The following is a 7,966-nucleotide window of genomic DNA, read 5'->3' as shown; positions in this document are numbered from 1 at the left end:
ACCCCCATCTTTTCCAATTAACTAATAATGTCCCAGGTGGAACTGTATCAAATGTCTTACTGAAATCCAGGTAGATTAGATCTACTTATTTCCTTTGTTTAAAAAATCAGTTATCTTCTGAAAGAAGGAGATCAGGTGCGTCCGGCACGATCTCTCTTTTGTAAAACCATGTTGTATTTTATCCCAATTACCATTCACCACTGTGTCCATAACTACTTTTTTTTCCAGAATTTGTTCCACCACCTTGCATGCAAGTGAAGTCAAACTAACAGGCCTGTAGCTGCCTGGATCACTTTCCCCCCTCTTTCTTAAAAATAGGAACTATATTAGCAAATCTTTAGTCATATGGTATGACTTCTGAGTTTAAAGATTCATTAAAAATCCCTGCCATTGCGCTTCCAATGTCATGTGCCAGTTCTTTTAATATTCTTGGATGGATATTTTTCTAGGCCCCTAGTATAGTCCCATTAAGATGTTTGAGTTTGACTTCCACCCTGGATGCGGTAACTTCAACTTTTCATATGTTCATTGCAATTAGCCACCCTGCCACTACCCCTAAGCTCTTCATTAGCCTCATTAAAAAGAGAGGCAAAGTATTTGTTTAGGTGTTGGGCCATGCCTAGATAATCTTTAATCTCCACCCCATTTTCAGTGTTTAGCAGTCCCACTTCTTCTTTCCTTTTACTATTAGTTTTAATTCCCTTTGCAAGGTCCAACTCTGCTTGGCTTTTGGCAGTTCTCACTTTATACCTACATTTTTTGACCTCCAGGAGGTAGCTTTCCTTGCTGAGCCATCCCCTCTTCCATTCCACGTAGGCTTTCTGCTTTCTCTTAATCACCTGTTTAAGATGCTTGCTCATTCAGTTTGGTCTGCATAACTTCCCTACAGTTTTTCCCCTTGCTTGAGATGCAGGCTCCAGATGGCTTCTGAAACTTTGACTTAACAGTAATTCCAAGCCTCCTCCAAGTTCAGATCCTTGAATTCTTTGGTCTAGTCCACTTCCCAAACTAATTCCCTTAATTTATTAAAGCTATCTTTTTAAAAATCAAGGACCTTTATTGTAGATCTATTTTTGTTTATCCTTCCATTTAGTTTAAACTGAATTAGCTCATGATCACTCGAACTAAGGTTGTCCTCTACAAACAGTTCTTCTATGAGGTCCTCACTATTCACCAATACGAAATCTAAAATGGCATCACCTCTTGTTGGTTCAGCAACTATTTGGTGAAGAAATCGGTCAGCTTTCACATCCAGGAAAATCTTGGCCCTACTGTTATTAGTAGCACTTGTCCTTCAATGTATATCTGGGAAGTTAAAGTCTCCCATGATCACACAATTCCCAGTAGTATTTATTTCAGTAAAAACATTAAAGAGCTCTCTATCCATATCCAAATCAGATCCTGGTGGTCTGTAACACACCCCAAGCAGTATCCCCGAGGAACCTCCAGTAGCTTTCTTCCCCAAAGTGATTTTGGTCCAAATAGACTCTGTCTTATCTATTCAATCACTTCTAATTTCTTTGCGGTCTACCTCATCATTAATACACAATGCTTACCACCTTTGCCTTTATTTCTATCTTTCCTAAACAGCACATACCCTTCAATACCTGTACTCCAGTGACGATTACTATTCCATCATGTTTCTGTTACCCCTATAATATCTGTTTTCACTTCCCGCACCAGTAGTTCTAATTCCTCCGTTTTGATACCCAGGCTCCTTGCATTGGTGTACAAACATCTGAACTGTTGCTGCTTGTCTTCACCCACATTCCTCACCCGATTGGGTACAGTCATTCTCCTGCCAGAGTTGCATATCTGGTAGTGCCGATACCAGTGAAGCTAATAATCTTTCCTCTTAATGTCCATTCTAATACTCATTGCTGTTCCATTCTCCATTGCTCTATTCTTTCTTACTTGATTTTTCTCCCTCTCAATGTGAAAATCAGAGGTGGAAAATACATGAGCATCTCCCAACATTCTCCCCCGAGTTCCTAGTTTAAAGCTCTTTTAATGAGTTGTGCCAACCTCCATCCCAGAAGTTTATTTCCCTCCCTACTCAGGTGGAATCAATCCCAAGAGAACAGTCCTCTGTCGATGAATGCCTCCCAGCGGTCAGACATCCCAAAGCCCTCCTTATAGCAACACTGCCTGAGCCATCTGTTGATTATCATCATCTTGCCTCACCTTTGTTCTCCTTTTCTAAGGACAGGTAGAATCCCACTGAAGATCACCCGAGCCTCCATTTCCTTAAGCGTCTTCCCCAGCCTATCATAGTCTCCTTTGATGTGTTCCAGCAAGAATCTAGCTGTGTCATTTGTTCCCCAGTGGATGACAATCAGTGGATTCTTTCCTGCTGCCATTAGGATCCTCTTCAGCCTCAGGTCCACATCCAATAACTTAGCTCCTGGAAGACCGCACACCCTTCTGTTCTCCGGATCAGCTCTGGTTACAGGCCTGTCTGTTCTTCTTAGTAGGGAGTCCCCAGTCATGTAGACCTGCCTTTTCCTGGTGACTCTACGGCCTTCCTCCTGTTCTTTCTGGCTGTGAGTCCTCTTGTCTTTTATTCTCCCTTGGAATCTTCTGTGAGTCATCCTGTGTCCTTCTGGGGCTCTGAACTTTGGGGGTGGCAGGTTGCCCCCAACAGTGCCACCTGGAACTGGGGTACCACTGAGCCTTCTGACCTACTAGCCTGGGCTACATTTCACACTGTACTGCTGTGACAAGCTGCAAAGTCCTCCAGCCTGCACTTCCACCAGCATTCATACAGGTAGGGACACATCCAGCTGCAGTTACATGCAGGCTGTCTGTCCAGCCCCTGCAATGAACCAACAATGGAAAGGCTGCAGCTAGGGCAACTCCCAACTCCCCAGGCACGCACCCCCTCTGGAGTATAAACCCAAAATTATACCATCTTGCACTACACAGGGAGCTGTACAGTGTAAGCTCATAAAATTCGCCCCCTCCCTCAATGTGGAGAGGAATATGCAACAGCTTTTTGCCTCTGAGCTAAGATTCCCATACGCTTCAAACCAACTCACTGGTTTAGATAAAGCAAAAACAAGTTTATTGACTACAAGAGAGGTGTTATGTGATTATAAGTGATAGGAAAACCAAGCCGACTACCTAGCAAATCAACAAAAAACACAAACTAAGCTTCATATACTAAATAGATTGGATATGAATAGCTGATTCTCACCCTAAGAGATAATACAAGCAGGCTGCAGATTCTTAAGGGGCAAGCTGCACTTGATTTACATCTTGGCATCCCTGGCCCCAGATGTTTCATTCACAGACTAGAAATCCCGTTAGCCTGGATCAAGCACTTCCCCCACTTCAGTCTTTGTTCCTCAGGTGTTTCCAGGAGTCTTCTTGGGTGGGGAGTGAAGAACCCCGGATGATGTCATTCCCTGCCTTATATAGCTTTTGCATAGGGCGGGAACTCTTTGATCCCGAAGCTTGGTTCCCAGACCAGTCTGTGGAAAAATACTGACATCCCAAGAGAGAGTCCAGAGATATATGGTCTCATCACATGTCCTTGTAGAGTCATAACAGCCATTACTTGGAGACAGTCTGTAGTGTTTTCAAGAAGGCTCTGCAGGTGGGAGATAAGCTTCTCCTAAGACTTATTGTTTTTTTCCTAATGGCCCATTGCCCTGAATAGGCCCTTCCCCTCAAACTATCTGGATTGAAAGTATTTTGTCTAGTGGGTGTTACTGAGATGTAACTACATTTGAAATACAGATACTTAGACAATATTCATAACTCCAGATACAAAAATGATACATGCATACAAATAGGATAATCATATTCAGCAAATCATAACTTTTTCAATGCCACCTCACATGACTTATCTTGCATAAAATACACTATAATTATGTCATAATCGCATCAAAATAATGTCACTGGGAAGAATATGGGGTGCAGTGTCACACTGGGTATCTCCGTTAGGTCTTCCCTTCTTCTTATAGAAGTAGATGCTCTGCTCTTCGTCTGTGCTCTCCCACCTTCAGTTACGGTCTGCTGTGCCCCCTCTTCATTTTCCAGCTCAGCAAATCTGTTCCTGAGCTCTATTTCTCCTTCACTAGCCTGTCTTTTCCTCAGCCTGGTTCTTGTAGACACATGCTTCCACGGACCACTTTCCTGCCCAAGCAGACTCCCCATCCCCAGTCCAGCTTGCATCTGCAAGTCTCGACTTCTCCCTTCTTCCTCTTCTTGCCTTTCCTACATTAACTGCTCAAACCCACTTAGAAACTAAGTCATAGTTTCTACCTGCATCTCTGAACCTCAGATCTTCTCTTCTATTGTAGTCCAAAAGCCTAATAGGGAGAAATTGTCTCAAGTAAAGTATACTCCATTTTGCTTATTTTGTTAGCCTTCACTTAGTAAGAAGAAAATGTTTTGGTTTTATTCTTTGCTCTATGTGTTAATTATTGCTTTTAGAAGGATAGAGGTGTCATGGCTGCAGTTCTTGCTTTGTAAATTATTTACTGTTTTGTGTGTGAGTGAAGAATGTATGGCATGCTAACAGACACCAGTATAGATGAGCTGGATGATTGAGAGGGGAGTGGAGAATCCGAGAGGCACTAACCGTATTATAAAAAAGCACCCAGATATGAGACTGATGACCCGAAAGAAAAGGCATATGCCCAAAGGACAAAGGAAAGAGTGGAGCCAGAGGAATGAGATGAGAAACAGCTGAAGGTATTCCCAGTAACAACCCAACATAATGCTGATTGGGAGCCACCCAGGCTAACAGCTCTGGAGTGACACAGCAAGGTCCATACACTTGAATGGGAACTTATTACTAGAAAAGAAGGGTATATTGCCATGGGACTTGGGGTTTGTTCAGCATCAACAGTAGAGCTTCTTATACGCATGACAGCCAGGGTTCTAGCAGGTGGCACTGCACACAAACAAACCTGCTCTGGGGTCATGTACTTGCGCGGCTTGCACATCTGGTCATCTGCCCTGTATATTCCATTGCTTGGGTCACCACTGATGCACCCTGTATACTGGCCGCAGCCCTCACACCTATACTCCTGTCACGGGGACGCCGACAACACCAATGCAGCGGCCTGTACTCGGCGCACGTAGGGCTCTGTTCCCCTCACTCTCCTTCCGAACTCCCATTCAAACTCCCCTGTTTAAAGCTTTGTTTGCTGGCTCCTGTGCCGCTGCATCTGTGCCGCTGCCTGATCAATTGCCGCATATATAGGCCCCCTCAGCAGGGAAGCCTCAGCCCCTAATCACAGCCCTGTTCCTCTCCCAACACAATAAACCCTACACGAATTACTAGCAAGTCTGAAAAGTGAGAGGCATGTATTGCAGTGCAGACTTGGATGCATATATAATAAAAAGCATATACGGGGACAAATGGTCTCTGTTGTTGTAGACAAGGTCATTCAATATATTAAAGAACCAATGCAGCTCCGATTAAAATGATGGGCGGGGAGCCGCTGGCGAGCCAAGCACACCAAAAGAGCCGGGGCCCCTGCAAGAGAGGCGCTGCATTGGCCGTGAATCGAACACGGGCCTCCCGCGTGGCGGGCGAGAATTCTACCACTGAACCACCAATGCCCTGCTCCTTTGTGGCTGCAAGCGGAGCCAGTGCTTTCTGCCAAGGGCTTTGGGCAACGTCTGCCAGGCTCCTTCTGCCTCTTGCTGGGGCCGGAGGCGGCCTTTGGGCCAGCCAAAGGGGGCCGCTCCGGCCCTTCTACCCAGTGGTGGCTGGTCCTTGGTTTCTGTAGTGTAGCGGTTATTAGGTTCGCCTCACACGTGAAAGGTCCCTGGTTCGAAACCAGGCAGAAACAGCCCTGCTTTTGCTTTTGCTTTTGATCTCGCTCCTGACAAAGTGGAGAAAAACAGGCTTTCACAAGGTGCGTGGGCGGGTGCTCGGCGCCCAGACGCGGAATTGCGTCCTCTCCGTTGCTGGTCTGTCCCCGCTGCTGCCTTTCCTCTTGCATTCTCTCCTGCGCTGGCAGGAGAGGAAAGCGGGGCTGAGAGAGAGAGGGTCTGCCCTCATGCTACCGTTCCGCCTCACTTAGGCAGCACGGCCACGCCAGGCAAAAGGCTGTGCCCCGGGGGCCAGTGGCGCAACGGATAACGCGTCTGACTACGGATCAGGAGATTGCAGGTTCGACTCCTGCCTGGCTTGTGGCATGTGCCCCTGCTGCCCAGCTGGTGTGGTGGCCCTGCTTTTGCGCCTCCCTTTGACCTCTTTCAAAGAAAAAGCAAGCTCATTGGGCCCTGCACGGGGCTGCTAAAAGCAAGGGCCATGGCCCTTTCTGGAAGGGCACTCTCCCCAAGTAAGGCGCACCAGGACAAAAGCACAACAGTCACCTGCCTGACCCCGATGTGATTTGAACACACAACCTTCTGATCTGGAGTCAGATGCGCTACCGTTGCGCCACAAGGCCAGCTAGTGGCATGGAGAGCTTTTGGTGGTTGGGAGAGTGGGAGGTGGAAGGGCAGAATGACTTTCCTTCGTGTTGCGTGAGCCAGGACTTACCATGCCCACCATCCAAGCATGCCGCCGGGATGGGAACCGCACCCACAGGCCTGAGAAGTGACCCGTCAGGCCCTTCCCTCAGGGTGAAGCAGGCTCCTGAGCCGTATGCGGGTTGACCTGGTGGCCGGAGTTCTCCCAGCCCACGCGTGTGCACATGCTGCAGCCCCCGGCTTAAGAGCGGGAAGGGGCTGAATACTCCACCTGAAACTGCATGCTTCTCAGCAAGCTGCTCTTGGCCCCACGGCAGGACTCCTCGAAAAGAAAGGAAAGGGCAAAGAAGAGCAGCACCCCTGCCAAGAGGCCCCTTCAAGAACCTCAGCAAATAAAGCGCACCTTGGCGCTCAGAGGCTTAGGGCGGGGAGCTGCTGGCGAGCCACGCACACCAAAAGAGCCGGGGCCCCCGCAAGAGAGGCACTGCATTGGCCGTGAATCGAACACGGGCCTCCCGCATGGCGGGCGAGAATTCTACCACTGAGCCACCAATGCCCTGCTCCTTGGTGTCTGGAAGCGGAGCCAGTGCTTTCCGCCAAGGGCTTTGGGCAACGCCTGCCAGGCTCCTTCTGCCTCTTGCCGGGGCCGGAGGCGGCCTTCGGGCCAGCCAAAGGGGGCCGCTCCGGCCCCTCTACCCAGTGGCGGCTGGCCCTTGGTTTCTGTAGTGTAGCGGTTATCACGTTCGCCTCACACGCGAAAGGTTCCTGGTTTGAAACCAGGCAGAAACAGCCCTGCTTTCGCTTTCGCTCCCGACGAAGTGGAGAAAAACAGGCTTTCACAAGGTGCGTGGGCGGTTGCTCGGCGCCCAGACACGGAATTGTGTCCTCTCCGTTGCTGGTCTGTGCCTGCTGCTGCCTTTGCTCTTACATTCTGTCTTCCTGCCCCTCGTTCCGCACCCTCTGACCACCCCGACCCCTATCCACACGCCTGCCTCCTGGCCACCACCCCGTACTCTCCTGTCCTCTATCCAACCCCCCCTGCTCCTTACCCCCTTCCCCCGCTGCCTGGAGCACCGGTACGTGGCGGCGCTGCTGCCGCGCCGTGTGGCTGGAGCCAGCCACGCCACTACACAGCACAGAGGACTGGGTCAGGCCGGGTTCTGCAGCTGTGCTGCCCCTGGAGCTCACAGCCCCGCCACCCAGAGCACTGTGTCGGCGGCGCAGTGAGCTGAGGCTGCAGGGGAGGGGGAACAGCAGGGGAGGGGCCGGGGGCTAGCCTCCTCGGGCAGGAGCTAAGGGTTTGGGCAGGAGGGTCTTGTGGGCCGGATGTGGCCCGCGGGCCGTAGTTTGCCCACCTGTGCCCTAGCCTCTGTTTTCCAGAAGCTGAGAATGAGTGATAGGGGATGGATCACTTGATGATTACCTGTTCTGTTCATTTCCTCTAGGGCACCTGGCACTGGCCACTGTCGGAAGACAAGATACTGGGCTGGATGGACCTTTGGTATGTTCTTATGTTATAGTGGGGGTG

At 49.3% G+C, this 7,966-nt stretch overlaps 6 non-coding genes across 6 annotated transcripts; 3 read left to right on the top strand and 3 right to left on the bottom strand.

The window, feature by feature from the left end:
• Nucleotides 1–5,506: 5,506 nt before the first annotated feature.
• Nucleotides 5,507–5,577, bottom strand: TRNAG-GCC. Its single transcript has one exon. It is a non-coding gene; the product is annotated as a tRNA-Gly (tRNA).
• A 160-nt stretch (nucleotides 5,578–5,737) lies between these two features.
• On the top strand, nucleotides 5,738–5,810 carry TRNAV-CAC. The gene has a single exon. It is a non-coding gene; the product is annotated as a tRNA-Val (tRNA).
• A 271-nt stretch (nucleotides 5,811–6,081) lies between these two features.
• TRNAR-ACG lies at nucleotides 6,082–6,154 on the top strand. The gene has a single exon. It is a non-coding gene; the product is annotated as a tRNA-Arg (tRNA).
• Nucleotides 6,155–6,344: 190 nt separating this feature from the next.
• Nucleotides 6,345–6,416, bottom strand: TRNAW-CCA. The gene has a single exon. It is a non-coding gene; the product is annotated as a tRNA-Trp (tRNA).
• A 507-nt stretch (nucleotides 6,417–6,923) lies between these two features.
• On the bottom strand, nucleotides 6,924–6,994 carry TRNAG-GCC. The gene has a single exon. It is a non-coding gene; the product is annotated as a tRNA-Gly (tRNA).
• A 160-nt stretch (nucleotides 6,995–7,154) lies between these two features.
• Nucleotides 7,155–7,227, top strand: TRNAV-CAC. Its single transcript has one exon. It is a non-coding gene; the product is annotated as a tRNA-Val (tRNA).
• The last annotated feature ends 739 nt before the right edge of the window (nucleotides 7,228–7,966 follow it).

Source organism: Terrapene carolina, unplaced genomic scaffold, assembly GCF_002925995.2.
Source record: "Terrapene carolina triunguis isolate 2854851 unplaced genomic scaffold, T_m_triunguis-2.0 Scaffold85, whole genome shotgun sequence".
Classification (NCBI taxonomy): Eukaryota; Metazoa; Chordata; order Testudines; family Emydidae; genus Terrapene; species Terrapene triunguis.
Note: the sequence above shows the minus strand (reverse complement) of the source record. Positions and strands in the feature narration are given on the sequence as shown.